Source organism: Balaenoptera musculus, chromosome 7 (assembly GCF_009873245.2).
Source record: "Balaenoptera musculus isolate JJ_BM4_2016_0621 chromosome 7, mBalMus1.pri.v3, whole genome shotgun sequence".
Lineage (NCBI taxonomy): Eukaryota > Metazoa > Chordata > Mammalia > Artiodactyla > Balaenopteridae > Balaenoptera > Balaenoptera musculus.
This window is the reverse complement of record NC_045791.1, coordinates 81,682,492-81,703,348: the sequence shown is the minus strand read 5'-3', so window position 1 is coordinate 81,703,348 and position 20,857 is coordinate 81,682,492. Positions and strand designations below refer to the sequence as shown.

At 39.5% G+C, this 20,857-nt stretch overlaps 1 non-coding gene and 1 pseudogene across 1 annotated transcript; one reads left to right on the top strand and one right to left on the bottom strand.

The window, feature by feature from the left end:
* Window positions 1-4,106: 4,106 nt before the first annotated feature.
* On the top strand, window positions 4,107-4,711 carry LOC118898355 (annotated as a pseudogene).
* Window positions 4,712-13,597: 8,886 nt separating this feature from the next.
* LOC118898655 lies at window positions 13,598-13,701 on the bottom strand. The gene has a single exon (XR_005020795.1). It is a non-coding gene; the product is annotated as a U6 spliceosomal RNA (small nuclear RNA).
* Window positions 13,702-20,857: the final 7,156 nt, after the last annotated feature.

The following is a 20,857-nucleotide window of genomic DNA, read 5'->3' as shown; positions in this document are numbered from 1 at the left end:
GCTTGTGGCCCCTTCTCTCTCTCCTGACTCTGCTTTTTTTATCACGTCTCTCTTGACTCTGGTCCTCCTGCCTCTCTCTTATAAGGATGCTGGTGATTACCTTGGGCCTACCTGGATAATCCAAGCTCATTTTTCCTTCTCAAGAACCTTAGCTTAATAATATCTTCAAAGTCCCTTTGTGCAAGGTAACATATTTACAAGATCCAACAGTTAGGAAGTAGACATTTTGGGGGCCACTCTTTGGCCTATCACATTTGTCTTCTCCCCAAATATTGAGCTCCACTGAAGATAAGGACCACGCCTGTCTTGTCCACTGCTGCACTCGGACTGCTAACAGGTGCCTTGCACATTATAGGGGCTAAATAATACATTTGCTGCATAAAGTAATAACACTGGGGCCACTTGCATGCAATTCGCTTAGATTTTATAATTCCATGTTTCAGTTTTATTTCCAAGTTTAAGACTGTAATGTCTTTTGTAGTTCTGTAGCCATTAAGGAAAGAGGGCCTTCTAGCCTCAAGTCAAAATTGTTCTAAAAACCACCTGTTCCACGACTCAGTGATTCACTATTTTTGTCCAGCCTACCTGGACCTTCTAACCTCAAGTCAAAATTGTTCTAAAAACCACCTGTTCCACGACTCAGTGATTCACTATTTTTGTCCATAGAGTTTTTCTACATTAAATTATCTTTGCCTAATTATCTAACGCTTGGGACCAAACTCCCTTGAACTCCTTCTCCATTAAAAGTGTTCTCACCTGCCTCATGAATGCCACAATTTGCAGGAATCAGCTGCATCCTCCAGCCCAACAGGTTTTTAAGAGATTTTTGTCCCAACAGTGTATCTCCAAGCGAGAGTTCTTCAAACACTATTTCCAACCTCTACATACTACTTCGTTGGCAACTCAACAAATGGAGTACCTGATATCAGTATTCTTTTTTTAAAATTTACTTTATTGAAGTATAGTTGATTTATAAGGTTGTGTTAGTTTCTGCTATACAGCAAAGTGATTCAGTTGTACATATATATACACATTCTTTTTCGTATTATTTTCCATTGTGGTTTATTATAGGATATTGAATGTAGTTCTCTGTGCTGTAGAGTAGGACCTTGTTGTTTTTCCATCCTGTATATACTAGTTTGCATCTGCTAACCCCAAACTCCCAATCCATCCCTCCCCTCCCCTCTCTCCCCCTTGGCAACCACAAGTCTGTTCTCTATGTCTGTGAATCTCTTTCTGTTTCACAGATAGTTCATTTGTGTCATATTTTAGATTCCACATGTAAGTGATATCATATGGTATTTGTCCTTCTCTTTCTGACTTACTTCGCTTAGTATGATAATCTCTAGGTCCATCCATATTGCTGCAAATGGCATTATTTCATTCTTTTTTATGGCTGAGTACTATTCCAGTGTGTCTATATGTTGTACACATGCCACATTTTTTTCATCCATTTATCTGTTGATGGACATTAAGGTTGTTTTCATGTCTTGACTATTGTAACTGGTGCTGCTATGAACACTGGGATGCATGTATCTTTTTGAATTAGAGTTTTTTTCAGATGTGTGCCCAGGAGTGGAATAGTTGGATCATATGGCAACTCTATTCTTGTTTTTTGAGGGACCTCTATACTGTTTTCCATAGTGGCTGCACCAATTTACGTTCCCACCAACAGTGTAGGTGGGTTCCCTTTTCTCTACATCCTCTCCAGCATTTATTATTTGTGGACTTCGATATCAGTATTCTGAGAGCCATATGATAGCACAAAAAGTACAATAATTTCAACTCAATTTTAAGAGTATTGTTTTAGCCTCTGCCATATTGAGAATCTCCCAGGTCAGGAGAGGGAAAGAAGAGATGAAAGAAAGGTGTGTGTGTGCGTTTAAAGCAGGGACACACTACAACTGCATACTGAACTCATTTCTAAATGGAAACTTTCGTAGATAAGTGAAATAAGTGAATTCTTTCAATCGACTAAAACAAAAATAGAGAAAATTGTCAGTGAAACCAATTCCTCAATATCATGTCCTCAAGAAAGGAAAAGTTGGTTATCTAAATTTTTTGTTTTTTCTTATAGCTGTTTTGATTCTATGTAGGACCAGTCTGATTTGAAAGTATTATTCATCTGGTAAATAACCAAACAGATTTAGGACACTGCAAACCTAATTCCACTCATGAACATCTTCTTGTCTTATCTGTTCTGTTTTGAAATCTTGTCTTGGCTTGTTTCACAAGGACCTTATGAAGTGTTTCCGCCCCCCGCCCCCCCCCCCCCCAAAAATAGTGGAGCAATACAGTCATTAAGCCCATGGTCTCCTCCTAGCCTTGCCTGGACTTAGAGCATAATGCCTGGACGCATGAGGCTGTGGAGCATTATTCATTGCTCACAGAGAGGCCAAGTGAGTCGGGATTAGCCTCAACAATGCACCCTGCTATTTGCTATTTGGCCAGGAGCAGGGTTCTCATCTAATACAATGCTTGTGCACATTCAGCTCATTGCTTGTCCATGTACATCCCCACACACAGGGAGGAGTTTTACAATCCAAAGTGACAACCATGTGTCCTTGGCTTTGTTCCCACCAGGGACAGGAAGGAGACTGCTCCGCGCTCTGCATTCTATCTCCTTGGCTGCTAACCCTCTAATGCAATTATCTGGGCAAAGGACTCGAGTTTGCTTGTAGTCTTTATATGGACATCTTGTGCTGGTTATTAAGGAATTTTCTTTAATAAAGAGGCATTTTGACTTAACCTCAAGTGGTCACTAAGGTATCCAGGCATCATGACAAGAACGTCACTGGATCAATACTAGAAAATTACTTCAAGAAAAGGGAAATCAAGCTGAAGAGAAATATGGCCAAGAGACTCATATATAACTAGTTCTCTGTTTAGGGATATTAAAGCCTGTGTTGCTGAACATAAGTAGGAAGCTTGAAGAATAGACTTAAATTTTACAAAGGGAAGAAGACTGTTCCATTGAGTGCTAAAAGTATTATAAAATTTCCAAGTCCAGGTCTTGTAAAGTCATTGCCTCCCTTCAGTCCTTACGTGATTTAGATCCCCTTTGGCTGTGAGGGTAGAGTGTGAGGGACTCCTTCTGATTCATAGGAAACCAGTGTAGCTACAAGCACCTGCCTAAGAACTACCTATCATTTTGAGTCCAAATATTTATTCCAGCAGCAGAGGCTGGCAGAAACTGACAGGCATTTTGAATTCAGTCCTTCATACAGCAACAGGTAAGCAATGGTCACCTGTGTATAAGGAAGCCTCCATATGAGAAATTTACTCAGCCAGGTACCTCCCTGCTGTGACCAGAGGAAAAAGCAGCCCTTCAATTCAATACCTGTATTATTTTCCTATCGCCTCTGTGACAAATTACCACATTACTGGTTTTAAGCAACACAAACTTAGCATCTTATAATTCTGGAGTTCAGCAGTCCAAAATGGGTCTCACTGGACAAAAATCAAGATTTCAGCAGAGTTACTTTGCTTCTGGAGACTCTAGAGGGAAATATCTTTCCTTCCCTTTTTCAGCTTCTAGAAGTTGCCCTCAATCCTTGGTTCGTGGCCCCTTCCAGCAATCCCACCACTCTGACACCTGCTTCCATTGTCACGGTTCCTTTTCTGACCCTCCTGACTCCCTCTTTCTCTTATAAGGACCCTTGTGATTACATTGGGCACAACCAGATAACCCAGGATCATCTCAACATCATTATATTTAATCACATGTGCTGAATCCTCTTCGCCATGTAAGGTAATATACTCACAGTTTCAATGACTAAGACTTGGACATCTCTGGAGGCTATTATGCTGCCAAACCCAGTACCCCTTTCCATTTCCAAGCCAGAAGCTATTGGACATTTCTATATTTAACTCTTCTTGCTCTACTCATCTCAACTGACCCAAAGCATTACTTGAAACTTCCTACTCCTTTACAAGATTGAGAGCGTCTAAGAAAAGCAGATGCTGTATTCTGCTTACTTACTATTGTATTCTTCGTAGTCCTTGGCATGATGGGGGAAAAAGTCAATAAAATGGACTTATTGAAAATTAAAAACTCCTGCTCATTGAAAGACATCATTGAGTGTTTTCGCAGGCAGCTGCCGAAGATGGCAGAGGGGCAGGTCCTGGTGCCCGATGGCCGAGGCCATCTCCTGGGCCGCCATCGTGGCCAAGCAGGTGCTTCTGGGCGGAAAGGTGGTGGTTGTGCGGCTGTGAGGGCATCAGCATTTCTGGCAATTTCTACAGAAGCAAGTTGAAGTACCTGGCCTTCCTCCGCAAGAGGATGGACACCAACCCCTCCGGCGGCCCCTACCACTCCCGAGCCCCCAGCCGCATCTTCTGGCGGACAGTGCGAGGCATGCTGCCCCACAGGACCCAGCGAGGCCAGGCGGCTCGGGACCGCCTCAAGGTGTTTGCTGGGATCCCGCCACCCTATGACAAGAAACAGCGGATGGTGGTTCCTGCCGCCCTCAAGGTTGTGCGTCTGAAGCCTGTGCGGAAGTTTGCCTACCTAGGGCGGCTGGCTCGTGAGGTTGGCTGGAAGTACCAGGCAGTAACAGCCACGCTGGAGGAGAAGAGAAAGGAGAAGGCCGAGATCCACTACCGCAAAAAGAAGCAGCTCCTGAGGCTACGGAAGCAGGACAAAAAGAACATAGAGAAGAAAACTGGCAAATTCACAGAGGTCCTCAAGACCCATGGATTCCTAGTCTGAGCCCAATAAAATTGACTGTTTATTCTTCATGCTTGGCCTGGCCTGCCCTTCCTCCATCGCCACCCTAGGATATGGGGGGCCCCCAGGGGTTGCCATCCAGGTGCCACAGGCAGCCTGGGGCTTAGAAGACTGGGTATAGTGAAGCGGCCTTAGCCGCTGCTGTTTAAGAAAGGCCATTTTAAAAGCATAGACAGTTATAAGGGCTGTGCAGGCAGAATTCGCCTGTGACCTATTCATTCATGAGAGTTTTAGAACACAGACAGTTGGAACAACCAGTGCTGTTGCAATATTGGCAAAAGTGAGCTGGAAGACTTAATTGGAAGGGACCCCCGCATCGCTTACAGGGAGTCTGTTTAAGTGTCCCACATGGTCAGTACTATACTCTGCAGCTGTTAGCATGTGAGAGAATGCTTGGGCAGCACGAGTCTGGGCTTCTAAAAGGTGTTTATGGAAGGGAAGTACGGCCCAAGGGGTCACAGGCATCGCCCTTGTGTCTTCCCTATATTTTGTGATCCAAAACTAATAAATTATTTTTAAAGAAAAAAAAAAGAAAAAGAAAGACATCATTGAGTAGTGGGGTAAAATTAGATGGGATTTCTGCTTCCAGCAATGTCTAAATAACAGGGACTAGGTTTACCTTCCTTCCTAAAACAACTAAAAAAATCTGGATAAAATATATGGCACAATGGTTGTTAAGATTTGGACAACAAACAATGAAAGACAGTGAACCCTGAGAGATGGGAAATAAATGCAGTGAACCCTATGCTTGCCTTGATTTGCGCCCTGGAGGGAGTTTCTGTCTGAAGCGGAGAATGGGATCCCAGGGAGAGTACATTGATGGAGTGTGTGTGGATAGAGTTTGCAGGGTGGAGAGTTGGAGGAGAGAAGAGAGACCTGTAGAGGGTCCTGCTCAAGTCTTCAGCTAAGTACTGATCAGTGCAGGTTTGTGAAGAAACTGTCCAGGTCTGGGGAAAGAACTCTCTGAGAAGAATAGAAGAACAGTGCCAGGAACTCACACAACGCCAGAAATAGTTCCTATTCGCAGCAGGCAGAGTAGAAAACCTCATAATTCATGGGGCATTGGGTAGAGTTCTCAGAAGGCTTAGGTTCAGTTTTGAGACAAAGGTACCCTAGAATAAAGTCTGCTTTAGTACCAGATAACAAAGCTCAAAAGCAAGTTCTGAAACGATAATACTGTTTGTAAGTAACTCAACTGCATCCCAGAACAAAGCTCAAAAATATTTACAGAAATACTACAATATCCAGCAAACAAAAAGGTAAAATTCTCAATGTCTGACATCCATTCAGCAATGAACAGAATTCACATTCTGAATTAACATTTGGAAGATGTCAAGTATGACCCATAGTGAGGATGAAAATCAGTCAATAGAAACTGATCTAAGAAGTATACAGATAATAGTAGATGAGACATTAATAGGGTTATTACAACAGCATCCCATAAGGTCAAGAGGCTAGAGGAAAGATTGCACATGAAAACTAGACACAGAGAAGACGTAAAGTGACCCAAATTATCTTCCAAAGATGAAAACTAAAATATCTGATATAAATAATACAGCAGGGGCTTCCCTGGTAGCGCAGTGGTTGAGAATCTGCCTGCCAATGCAGGGGACACGGGTTCGAGCTCTGGTCTGGGAGGGTCCCACATGCCGCGGAGCAACTAGGCCCGTGAGCCACAATTACTGAGCCTGCGCGTCTGGAGCCTGTGCTCCGCAACAAGAGAGGCCGCGATAGTGAGAGGCCCGCGCACCGTGATGAAGAGTGGCCCCCGCTTGCCGCAACTAGAGAAAGCCCTCACACAGAAAGGAAGACCCAACACAGCCAAATAAATAAATACATAAATAAATTAAAAAAAAATACAGCAGATTAAACACTGGAGAAAAAAAGATTAGTGGACTTGAAGACATACCTATAGAAGCTATCTAAAATAAAACCCAGAAAGAATTTTTTCAAAATTGAAAAATAATAAAACGGAAACTAACACACCATTGTAAAGCAATTATACTCCAATAAAGATGTTAAAAAAAATTTGAAAAATAAAATGAGCAGAGCATCACTTGAGGTGGGGGGGAAGCAACTTTAAACATCAAATATACATGTAATTGGAGTCCCCAGAGCAGAGGAGGGATTTTCAGTTCTGATCTATTTTGAATACATTTGCTATGAATATTCATACATTATGTGGACATATGCTTTAAATTCTCTTGGGTACATACCAAGGAGAGAAATTGCTGGGTCCTAGGGATCATAAAATTTAACTTATTAAAAAAACTGTCAAATAATTTTCCAAAGTGGTTTTATCATTTTACATTCACTACAGCAATGCATTAAAATTTCAGCTCCTTTGCATCCTTGCCAATGTTTTTACATTATCACTCTTTTTAATTTTAGCCATCTTAATGGGCGTGTAGTGATATTTCATTGTGGTTTTAATTTGTATTTCCCTGATGACTAATATTGTTGAGCCTGTTTTTATAAGATTACTGGTCCTTCATATATATTTCTTTATGAAATGTCTGTTGAAATCTTTTCCCCGTTGTTTTATTGGGTTATTTCTCTCCTTATTATCAAGTTGTAAGAGTTATTTTATATATTCTGGGTACAAGTCAAATATAAGTATTGTAAATATTTTCTTCTCTTCTGTGGCCTTTATCATTATTATAGTGGTGTCTTTTTAAAAAGCTCTGTTGGGATATAGTAGACATACAATAAACTACACATATTTAAAATACACAATTTGATCAGGTTCAGCATACATGTACACCCATGAAACACTGATTCCAATTAAGTTAATGAACATTTCCATCACTGTCAAAAGTTTCCTGGTGCCCCTTTTGAATACTGCTTTACTACTCTTCCATGTCTATCCCCAGGCAACCATCAATCTACTTGTGTCACTACAGATTACTTTGCATTTTCTATAATTTTACATACATAAAATCATAAGTGTTACATCGTTTTTTCTACTTTCTTTCACTAGCATAATTATTTTCAGATGTATCTACATAGTTTGTATAATAATATTTCTTCTCTTTTTATTGCTGAGTAGTAGTCCCTTGCATAAATATAGCACAATTTATGTATTTATTTATCTGATGATGAGCATTTGAATAGTTTCCAGATTTTGACTATTAAAAATAAATCAAATGAATATTTGTATAACAATCTTTGCACGCACAGATGCTTTCATTTCTCTTTGGTCTAAAATCAATGACCTCAGCATCCATCTTAAGACATAGAAAATAAAAGCAAATGAAATGTATAATGAGCAGATGAAAAGAAACAGTAAAGATGAGAGCTGAAAAATCAATGAAAGCAAAAAGAGAAAAAACGGGTAAACATTAATAAAGACAAAATTTGTATTTTCAGAAGGTAATAAAACAGTAAACTTCTAGCAGACTGACAGACTGATTAGGGAAAGAAGACACCAAAAGACACACACACACGTATATGTGTGTGTGTGTGTGTATGCCTACATATATATATGTAAATATATATATACACATACACACATATATATATGATTTCACCAAATGAAGAATATCTGCTCTTCCAAAAATAGTGCTAAGAACATGAAAAGAGAAGACTCAGACTAGGTGAAAATATTTACAAATTGTATATCTGATAAAAGCCTGTATCCAGAATAAAAACAACAATAAAAATAAAAACCAACATAAAAATAAAAACCAACAACCCAAATTAAACACTGGCAAATATTTGAACAGTCACTTCACCAAAGAAGGTATATGGATGGCAGATAAGAACATGAAAAAGTGGTGAACATCATTAGTCCTTGGGGAAATGCAAATCAAAACTACGGCAAGATATAATTACGTATCTATTAGAATGTCTAAAGTTAAAAAGATTGGCCATATCAAGTGTTGGTGAGGATGTGGAAGAACAGTATCCCTCATAAACTGCTGGTGGGAATGTAAAATGGTACAACCACTTTGAAAAACAGTTTGTCAGTTTCTTAAAAAGCTAAGCATACATCTACTAAATGACCCAGCCATCCCACTCCTAAGTATTTTCCAGAACACACATTTAAATCTGCAAATTTGAATAACCCAATCTTTGGAGGGAGCTTCAAGTTTGTGGTTTAGTTTCCTTCACAAGAAAGTGTTATTCAGATATCCAATGTAGATAAAATACAGTCATTCTGGTCAATGTGAGGTTTCCTGTTGCTGATTGGAGAACCATGTTCAGCCTCTAGGTTGAAATATCATTTTATATCTTTCCTAAGTCACAACATTATTTGAAGAGCATCCTTCATTCATTCAACATTTATTAAACATCTATTCTGATTAGTAAATATTTTCTCCTCCATGGTTACATACAGGCCTTAAGTAAAGCTCTAAACAAAATATTTCTTATTAACTTGATCACTTTTAAACTCTCTTTCAGTATATCATTATTTTGCACGTTTATTAACTGTCTATTCCTCCTTATCTAAAATCTCTTAATAGCTCAAGTACATTTGGAGCATTTTTTTTCCTGGCCTAGTTCAGGTCTTCCATTATCATCTCTGATTCATACTTCCCAGTGAAAAAAATATTTTAAATTAAATACATCCTCATTTTAGAGTCTTCAAGATAAAATTTCAGCAAGCAGGAACCTGACTGATATTTCAAACCTGAAGACAAATTTGATGCTTGTTTCCTTTGTGTAAACTTCTCTTCGGTCATGCGCAGTAGCTGGGTTCACAGATCAGCAGATGTGATGTGAGAAACACATTGGGTCAAGCCTCTATCATGAGATCAGGGAAAATCGGCTTTCTCGCCAGTAAAAACGGAGCAACGTGTTTTCAAATCTCGCAGCTCCCAGCAAGCCCTTGTGTTTCCATTTGGTCTGTGAAGCGGTTCAGCTCACCCTCTCGTGATGTTGTGACAGCCTTTGTCTCCGCCCCAGCAGCACAAAGACTAAAGGAAAATGGGATGGGTAGCTGTTTTTCTTGCATTGGAGAAGACAGACATGATTTCACAGAAAAAAAAGATATCTGATCTTTTTAGCCCCCTTTGTTTTCTCTCTCCAAGTTTTGCAGCCCTTTTTATCTGTAAATAAATTAAAAAAAAAAAAAAGTTGTACATACATTTTCAAAATGTGCCGCATAATACAACTTCATACATTTAGGAAGCTGACAGCTGCCCTCTGAGGTATGTATATAGCCTGACAACCTAAAATCCAGAAATCAATCATTTAGATATAGCGATGCTATGCTCTTGCTCCTGGTATGTACCGCGGCACCCAGGAATCACTTATTTGAGACATGCCACCGTAGCTCTGAGAGATTAAAGCACCACATCCAGGAACAATTGTGTTGGGGGGAGGGGGATGTTCTCATAGATCTGCCATGTTACAGCCCAGAATCCAGCAGCCAACCGGGCAAGTCTGTGCTGAATCGGAGCTTCCAGAAACCTGTGAAGAAGCGGGATGACAGTTCTGTTCTTCAACAGCCCATTATGAACTAATTAGCATACATGAATTGCAGATTTGAAGCATTAAAGTGATGTACAAATCATTAATTTTTTGTCAAATCCATGTCATCCTTGTGTATGCCTTCCTATTTTAATGTTGCATGACAGTGAAAAGAGGTACAATCCTCTGTATGTAAAGAGGAGAGATTTGGTGTAGCTGATATAATGAGATCTATTTAAACACTATGTATTTTCCAGCTTTGAATAAATCTACTTGGAAAAATGCTACTGTTGTCCCATTAGGGTTAATTGTGAAAGGATGTTAATATATTCAAAACCCCAGGGGTAGTTCTACATGTTGTCTGAGTGAAACAGGGGATGTAAGACCAACTTCACATTTAAGCTTTCTTTTTAAAAAGTCCTCTTTCTGATGAATACAAAGAGCCATAAAATCTTTCTCACCAACTATGTAAAGTGTAACTATTTAGAATGGGAACTGAGCTTTTGGGTGTGTGAGGGCTCCAACACAGCAGATCTATTCTCGTTAACCCAACGCCAAACTTAATTTATAAACATGTATAATGCAATGCAATGGAAAAGGGAAAACAACATCAAAGCTGATTTTCACACTAGAAAAGGCTTCTAAATATTAATTTGTGTTTTTTTAAAATTTTCTCTGTGTATTTAATTACTAAAGCTATTTGTGCTTAAACAAATGCTTGGTGTTTCATTTGAATTTCTTTTTTTCTTATTACAGCAGAGTCGCAATGCTTAATTTGTTAGTACTGTAATAGTTGTCATGGTAACAGACTCTAATATTATATATAAATATGTATGTGGTGTATATATGTGCATATTACAAATATATAGTATGGATGATCATGACTTGATACCAAAAGCATATTTCAGAAGACTTAGCTCTCAAGGAAAACCCTAATTAAAAATGCAGTTATACTTTATGAGCCTAAAGATATCGTCACAAACTCGAGTCTCCTTTTTACTTGGGAAAAATGCAAGTTCTGAGGAAGGGGGAGATGTTTGCTCTCTTCTTGTGGGTTCTCTTCTCCCTGAAAGCAGTCATCCATGCCTGGGGTTATACTCTATAGACTTTTTCTTCTCCCCACTCCCTTCCCCACCAACTTTTTTTTAACCTCAAAAAGTCTACCTAAAATGAAAACCAAGACCAAACCCTAGGGGCAGATCCTTTTCCAAAAACCATTCTTATTATAACGAGAAGACGGAGGGATGGATTGAGAAAGGAGTAGTAGAGGGTGAGATGATTTGTTCCATTTGCATTGGTAAGAGAGGGGACTTAATAATAATGAAAAATACACACATATGTACCACTTGAATTAGACATCTCACACAACTCTCAGTAAATGTTTAAGATGAATTTGTATGGTCTTCATTTTAGAGATGAGGAAGTTGAGGCTCAGAGTGGAGGAGTAAAAATTGTCACGAAGGTTAGATTTGCTAAAGCTATACTCTGTACAATGTCACCTTACTACCCTGAGACCTTCTTTCTTTTTTTGAATTTTATTTTATTTATTTTTTTATGCAGCAGGTTCTTATTAGTTATCCATTTTATACATATTAGTGCATATATGTCAATCCCAATCTCCCAATTCATCCCACCACCACCTCCACCCACCACGTTCCCCCATTGGTGTCTATACGTTTGCTCTCTACATCTGTGTCTTTATTTCTGCCCTGCAAACCAGTTCATCTGTACCATTTTTCTAGGTTCCACATATATGCGTTAATATACGATATTTGTTTTTCTCTTTCTGACTTACTTCACTCTGTATGACAGTCTCTAGATCCATCCACGTCTCTACAAATGACCTAATTTTGTTCCTTTTTATGGCTGAGTAATATTCCATTGCATATATGTACCACATCATCTTTATCCATTCATCTGTCAATGGGCATTTAGGTTGCTACCATGACCTGGCTATTGTAAACAGTGCTGCAATGAACATTGGGGTGCATGTGTCTTTTTGAATTATGGTTTTCTCTGGGTATATGCCCAGTAGTGGGATTGCTGGGTGATATGGTAATTCTATTTTTAGTTTTTTAAGGAACCTCCATACTGTTCTCCATAGTGGCTCTATCAATTTACATTCCCACCAACAGTGCAAGAAGGTTCCCTTTTCTCCACACCCTCTCCAGCATTTGTTGTTTGTAGATTTTCTGATGATGCCCATTCTGACTGGTGTGAGGTGATACCTCATTGTAGTTTTGATTTGCATTTCTCTAATAATTAATGATGTTGAGCTGCTTTTCATGTGCTTCTTGGCCATCTGTATATCTTCTTTGGAGAAATGTCTATTTAGGTCTTCTGCCCATTTTTGGATTGGGTTGTTTGTTTTTTTAATATTGAGCTGCATGAGCTGTTTATATATTTTGGATATTAATCCTTTGTCTGTTGACTCGTTTGCAAATATTTTCTCCCATTCTGAGGGTTGTCTTTTCGTCTTGTTTGTAGTTTCCTTTGCTTTGCAAAAGCTTTTAAGTTTCATTAGGTCCCATCTGTTTATTTTTGTTTTTATTTCCATTACTCTAGGAGGTGGATCAGAAAAGATCTTGCTGTGATTTATGTCAAGGAGTGTTCTTCCTATGTTTTCCTCTAAGAGTTTTATAGTGTCCAGTCTTACATTTAGGTCTCGAATCCATTTTGAGTTTATTCTTGTGTATGGTGTTAGGGAGTGTTCTAATTTCATTCTTTTAAATGTAGCTGTCCAGTTTTCCCAGCACCACTTATTGAAGAGACTGTCTTTTCTCCATTGTATATCCTTGCCTTGAAGCTTTCTTTAGTGCAAGGTACCAGAGCCATAAGCCTACTCCTTCCAAACTAATTGACATCACACCTGGTCCCCCATACGGTTGAAGCTAAGTCAATGACAATGATATGTCTTATGCTGGAGATGACTTTGGTAGTAAACAAGAATAAACCTGAGTGAAGGGGAGAATAGCATGCACACCTCTATCAGTTGGTATTGTCTTCAGCTTCATGTAGCAACAACAACAACAATGAAACTACTGCCGCTTAATTAAATAGAGGTTTATTTTTCGGAAATCATCACAAATCCAGAGATAGGCAAGCTTAGGAAGGTATGGAGGCTCCACAGTGCTATCAGGGACTTGGCAGTTAAGCAGTTGGTTATCTTTCTACTGTGCCATCCTTAGCGAGAGACTATAATCTTCATGCTCATCAGATGGCTGCTGCCCCACTGGACATCACAACTGCATTCCAGGCAGGAAGAAGAAGAATGAATAAAAGGAAAATGCATAAGCCAGTAGAGCTCATCTCTCTCTCTCTCTCTCTCTCTCTCTCTCTTCCTCTCTTTCCTTTTGGTGGGGAAAATCACCAAATTTGATGCCACATGCTGTGCTTTGGCTCATTGTTCCCTTGGTATTAACCAGTGAAGTATCAAAACTTCTGGGAACTGTGCAAAATAAAGAACACTTCAAAAACATGCATGTCATCCTTGCACAAGGGCCATGCTAATATCTGTATTGTTCCAATTTTAGTATATGTATTGCCAAAGCAAGCACAAGCTTGTATCTTTTCAGCAACAAACAGTAACTTTTCTGGAAGCCCTAACCGAAAGACTGTGCTTACTTACATATCATTGGCCAGTCTTGTGTCATATGGCCAGCCCATAGAGACAAGGAAGTCTATGGATGTGAGACATTTTAACTGAGGCTACTGTTGCCCTTAGTAAAATGGGAGTTCCATTAGTAAAGAATAGAGAATGGTTATTGGGAAGGCAATGAGCAATGGTCATCTTCTGTGGTAGATATTTCCTTGTGACTTCATCAAGAGTACACACTGATGTAGAGAAAGAAGGCCTTTGTATCAGGGAAAAATTTTAAGTGCATATTCTGGCATATGCTTAAACACCATCTTGGACTTTACCCATTTTCTTGCTATTTCTGGAATCTTCAGTTTCCATTTTCAGACTCCTCCTCTGTTTAATCCTTCTAAGTTGAAGTATTGGTTAGCTGCCTTATTGGTATTTAACCATTGCCTTGTTTGCTTGTTGCCTCTACTACACAAGTAAGATGGTGGCAGTGTTCACAGTTTGAGCAATTTGATTTTTCAGAAGATGCATAGTGGGTGCTCAAGAGCTCAGGATTCATACAGAATTGGGTTAAACACGAGCTTCACTTCTTACAACCTGAGTGACTCTAAGCAAGTTACTTAAGTTCTCTGAGCCTTGCTTTCCTCATCTGATAACAAAGATAATAAAAATACCTTCCTCAGAAGGTTTCTATGAGGAGGAAGTGAGTCGATGCATGTAAAACATGTAGAGGAATATCCAAAGCATAGCAAGCATTTGACCAATGTTAACTATTATTATTATTATTGCTATTAATCAAGTTGACCTGGATTCAAATCATGGATCTGCCATTTTCTTGGGCAAGTTACTAAAAGTCTTTGATTCTCAGTTTCATTATGTAGAAAATGGTTACTGAGTAATGTTAGAGATGGTAAGTATGTAAAGTATATGACAAAGTGACTGGTAAATAGCAGGAATAGTAAGCACTCTTAGTCACCTGTCACTACCCATTCCCCTACTTCCTTGCAGCTAGGAGATGACAAAGTCAATTTAACGTAAGTTTAATTCCCTGGAGAGGGCTTTCCTTCCTGAGTAAAAAGGCAAAAACTTATTTTGTGAAAGCCTTTTGCCCCCCGTGCTTCCCCACTGTATGCCTGGAGGTGCTGCAGCCATCTTAAAAGCATGAGGACAAGGGGCACAAATGAATGATAACAGAGCAGGAAGATAGGCTTTGGGTCCCTGATTGCATCACTGCAGGCCTGCACCTGCTTTAGATTGCCCAACTCTAGATGTATTATATGAAAAGAAAAAACCTTCGTGGTTTAAGCCAATATTCCTCAAGTTTTATTTTATGTGCAACCAAACACAATCCATGGTGACATTGGTTTTAGCCTAATGGAAATCGTGTTAACAGTCATCACCATCATCATCAACATCATCACCTCTATCTATGATATGGCCCCAGGATGTCCGTATCTGTGTTAATTACCAAAGGGTTTGATCATGGCCTCATGGAAGAAACTTAAGTCTGCAGGAAGTATTGGTCAAGACTCCTCAGGTCTTCAGTTCCCAAAAGGGAAGTGGAGAAATCTTAACTGCCTCTGGGACTTGGGGACAAGGACCATGCAATAGTCAGAACAAACCACAGAGTCCTGAGGGGACTGCTAACCCAGGAGAGCCCTGTGCACCCACTGAATCCCACTGAATTCCCTCTGCGTCTTGAGTCTGGAGATCTATGAGGTTTTTACTATAGGCACCTGGGTGACATTAAGACTATCTAGCAGGTGACTAAAAAGAGATAAATGCTGAGTGAAGGGTAATGTTGCAAAGATTATTTTGTGGATAATGTAACCACCTATAATTAGAGATGGATGAGGAGTGACTATGTCCCATACAACCTCTTCACTAGTTTATATTAAAAGGAATCTCTGACCAAATTTGGCCACATAAAGGTACCTATTAAACATTTATTATGAAGCAGGCACAAAACAGCTCATATAACCTTTTTGATAAGTTTGATGAAATTCCAGTTCTTGGCCTTTTACGTGGTCTAACTACACCGTGCATGCAATGTTCACTTGGGGCAGAAATGACCATATTCTAGAGGCAGAGTTCCATTAACCTTATGGTAGATATCAGGCCACTGGTGGCCTGAGGGCTGAGTCAATGGCCGGACACAGGATAATCAGGAACAATATCCCTAAGGGTACAGGTCACAGGGTTTTCTAGATTCTTAGTCTGTTTATAAAATCGGGGAGGGAGTCTCTAGAATATGTTATACAATCCACGTATCTTTAAAATCACTATTTGCACCAGTTAAAAGCCATTTTTAACATCCCTAATGCAAACTGGCAAGTCATTAATTTTACCAATGAAAACCCATTTTAAACATGCCTTCTGCTAATTAAGAATACTCCGGAGGGAGACCTTCAAGATGTTGGAGGAGCAAGACGTGGGGATCACCTTCCTCCCCACAAATACATCAGAAATACATGTGGAACAACTCCTACAGAACACCTACTGAACGCTGGCAGAAGACCTTAGATTTCCCAAAAGGGTGCGCAAGGAGAGGGAATTCAGAGCACTGCCTAAACGAGCTCCAGAGATGGGCGCGAGCCGCGGCTATCAGCGCGGACCCCAGAGACGGGCATGAAATGCTAAGGCTGCTGCTGCAGCCACCAAGAAGCCTGTGTGCAAGCACAGGTCACTATCCACACCTCCCCTCCCGGGAGCCTGTGCAGCTCGCCACTGCCAGGGTCCCGTGATCCAGGGACAACTTCCCTGGGAGAACGCAAGGTGCGCCTCAGGCTGGTGCAACGTCACGCTGGCCTCTGCCACCACAGGCTCGCCCCGCATCCTGTACCGCTCCCTCCCCCTGCCTGAGTGAGCCAGAGCCCCCTAATCAGCTGCCATTTTAACCCCGTCCTGTCTGGGCAGGAACAGATGCCCTCAGGTGACCTACACACAGAGGCGGGGCCAATCCAAAGCTGAACCCCAGGAGCTGGGCAAACAAAGAAGAGAAAGGGAAATTTCTCCCAGCAGCCTCAGGAGCAGCGGATTAAATCCCCACCATCAACTTGATGTACCCTGCATCTGTGGAATACCTGAATAGACAACGAATCATCCCAAAATTGAGGAGGTGGACTTTGGGAGCAACTGTAGACTTGGGACTTGCTGTATGCGACTGACTGGTTTCTGGTTTTAGGTTTATCTTTGTTTAGTATTTAGAGTTTATTATCATTGGTAGATTTGTTTATTGATTTTGTTGCTCTCTTCCTTTTTTTTATATATACATTTATATATTTTTTCCTTTTTCTCTTCTTGTGAGTGTGCATGTATATGCTTCTTTGTGTGATTTTGTCTGTATAGCTTGGCTTTTACCATTTGTCCTAGGGTTCTGTCTGTCTGCTTTTTTTTTTTTTTTTTAAGTATAGTTTTTAGCGCTTATTATCATTGGTGGATTTGTTTTTTGGTTTGGTTGCTCTCTTTCTTTCTTTCTTTTTTCTTTTTTTAACTTACTTTTAATTTTTTATTTTTAATAATTTTTTATTTTAATAACTTTATTTCTTTTTCTTTTATTTATTTATTTCTTTTTTTCTCCCTTTTCTTCTCAGCCGTGTGGCTGACAGGGTATTGGTGCTCTGGCTGGGTGTCAGGCCTGTGCCTCTGAGGTGGGAGAGCCGAGTTCAGGACATTGGTCCACCAGAGACATCCTGGCTCCACATAATATCAAACAGAAAAAGCTCTCCCAGAGATCTCCATCTCAACGCTAAGACCCAGCTCCACTCAACAACCAGCAAGCTACAGTGGTGGACACCCTATGCCAAACAACTAGCAAGACAGGAACACAACCCCACCCACTAGCAGAGAGGCTGCCTAAAATCATAATAAGGTCACAGACACCCAAAAGCACACCACTGGATGCAGTCCTGCCCACCAGAAAGACAAGATCCAGCCTCATCTGCCAGAACACAGGCACCAGTCCCCTCCACCAGGAAGCCTACACAACCCACTGAACCAACCTTAGCCACTGGGGCAGACACCAAAAACAATGGGAACTACAAACCTGCAGCCTGTGAAAAGGAGACCCCAAACACAGTAAGTTAAGCAAAATGAGAAGACAGAGAAACACGTAGCAGATGAAGGAGCAAGGTAAAAACCCACCAGACCAAACAAATGAAGAGGAAATAGGCAGTCTACCTGAAAAAGAATTCAGAATAATGATAGTAAAGATGATCCAAAATCTTGGAAATGGAATGGAGAAAACACAAGAAACGTTTCACAAGGACCTAGAAGAACTAAAGGGCAAACAAACAATGATGAACAACACAATAAATGAAATTAAAAATCCTCTGTAAGGAATCAGTAGCCGAATAACTGAGGCAGAAAAACAGATAAGTGACCTGGAAGAAAAAATAGTGGAAATAACTACTGCAGAGCAGAATAAAGAAAAAAGAATGAAAAGAATTGAGGACAGTCTCAGAGACCTCTGGGACAACATTAAATGCACCAACATTCAAATTATAGGGGGTCCCAGAAGAAGAAGAGAAAAAGAAAGGGACTGAGAAAATATTTGAAGAGATTATAATAGAAAACTTCCCTAGTATGGGAAAGGAAATAGTTAATCAAGTCCAGGAAGCACAGAGAGTGCCATACAGGATAATTCCAAGGAGAAACACGCCAAGACACATATTAATCAAACTATCAGAAATTAAATACAAACAAAAAATATTAAAAGCAGCAAGGGAAAAACAACAAATAATATACAAGGGAATCCCCATAAGGTTAACAGCTGATCCTTCAGCAGAAACTCTTCAAGCCAGAAGGGAGTGGCAAGACATATTTAAAGTGATGAAAGGGAAAAACCTACAACCAAGATTACTCTACCCAGCAAGGATCTCATTCAGATTTGACGGAGAAATTAAAACCTTTACAGACAAGCAAAAGCTAAGAGAACTCAGCACTACCAAACCAGCTTTACAACAAATGCTGAAGGAACTTCTCTAGGCAGGAAACACAAGAGAAGGAAAAGACCTACAATAACAAACTCAAAGCAATTAAGAAAATGGTAATAGGAACATACATATCGATAATTACCTTAAATGTAAATGGATTAAATGCTCCCACCAAAAGACATAGACTGGCTGAAGGGATACAAAAACAAGACCTGTATATATGCTGTCTACAAGAGACCCACTTCAGACCTAGGGACACATACAGACTGAAAGTGAGGGGATCGAAAAAGATATTCCATGAAAATGGAAATCAAAAGAAAGCTGGAGTAGCAATTCTCATATCAGACAAAATAGACTTTAAAATAAAGGCTATTACAAGAGACAAAGAAGGACACTACATAATGATCAACAGATCAATCCAAGAAGAAGATATAACAATTGTAAATATTTATGCACCCAACATAAGAGCAACTCAATACATAAGGCTAACATCCATAAAAGGGGGAATTGACAGTAACACAATCATAGTAGGGGACTTTAACACTCCCCTTTCACCAATGGACAGATCATCCAAGATGAAAATAAATAAGGAAACACAAGCTTTCAATGATACATTAAACAAGATGACTTAATTGATATTTATAGGACATTCCATCCCAAAACAACAGAATACACTTTCTTCTCAAGTGCTCATGGAACATTCTCCAGGATAGATCACATCTTGGGTCACAAATCAAGTCCTGGTAAATTTAGGAAAGTTGAAATCGTATCAAGTATCTTTTCTGACCTCAACACTATGAGACTAGATATCAATTACAGGAAAAAATCTGTAAAAAATACAAACACATGGAAGCTAAACAGTACACTACTTAATAACCAAGAGATCACTGAAGAAATCAAAGAGGAAATTAAAATATACCTAGAAACAAATGACAATGAAAACACGACCACCCAAAACCTATGGGATGCAGCAAAAGTAGTTCTAAGAGGGAAGTTTATAGCAATACAATCCTACCTCAGGAAACAAGAAACATCTCAAATAAACAACTTAACCTTACACCTAAAGCAATTAGAGAAAGAAGAAGACAAAACCCCAAAGTTAGCAGAAGGAAAGAAATCATAAAAATCAGATCAGAAATAAATGAAAAAGAAATGAAGGAAACTATAGCAAAGATCAATAAAACTAAAAGCTGGTTCTTTGAGAAGATAAACGAAATTGATAAACCATTAGCCAGACTCATCAAGAAAAAAAGGAGAAGACTCAAATCAATAGAATTAGAAATGAAAAAGGAGAAGTTACAACTGACACTACAGAAATACAAAGGATCATTAGAGATTACTACAAGCAACTCTATGCCAATAAAATGGACAACCTGGAAGAAATGGACAAATTCTTAGAAAAGCACAACTTCTGAGACTGAACCAGGAAGAAATAGAAAATATAAACAGACCAATCACAAGCACTGAAATTGAGAGTGTGATTAAAAATCTTCCAACAAACAAAAGCCCAGGACCAGATGGATTCACAGGTGAATTCTATCAAACATTTAGAGAAGAGCTAATACCTATCCTTCTCAAACTCTTCCAAAATAAAGCAGAGGGAGGAACACTCCCAAACTCATTCTATGAGGCCACCATCACCCTGATACCAAAACCAGACAAAGATGTCACAAAGAAAGAAAACTACAGGCCAATATCACTGATGAACATAGATGCAAAAATCCTCAACAAAATACTAGCAAACAGAATCCAACAGCACATTAAAAGGATCATACACCTTGATCAAGTGGCATTTATCCCAGGAATGCAAGGATTCTTCCATATACAAAAATCAATCAATGTGATATACCATAGTAATAAATTGAAGGAGAAAAACCATATGATCATCTCAATAGATGCAGAAAAAGCTTTCAACAAAATTCAACACCCATTTATGATAAAAACCCTCCAGAAAGTAGGCATAGAGGGGACTTACCTCAACATAGTAAAGACCATATGTGACAAACCCACAGCCAACACCGTTCTCAATGGTAAAAAACTGAAACCATTTCCACTAAGATCAGGAACAAGACAGGTTTTCCACTCTCACCACTGTTATTCAACATAGTTTTGGAAATATTAGCCACAGCAATCAGAGAAGAAAAAGAAATAAAGGAAATCCAAATCGGAAAAGAAGAAGTAAAACTGTCACTG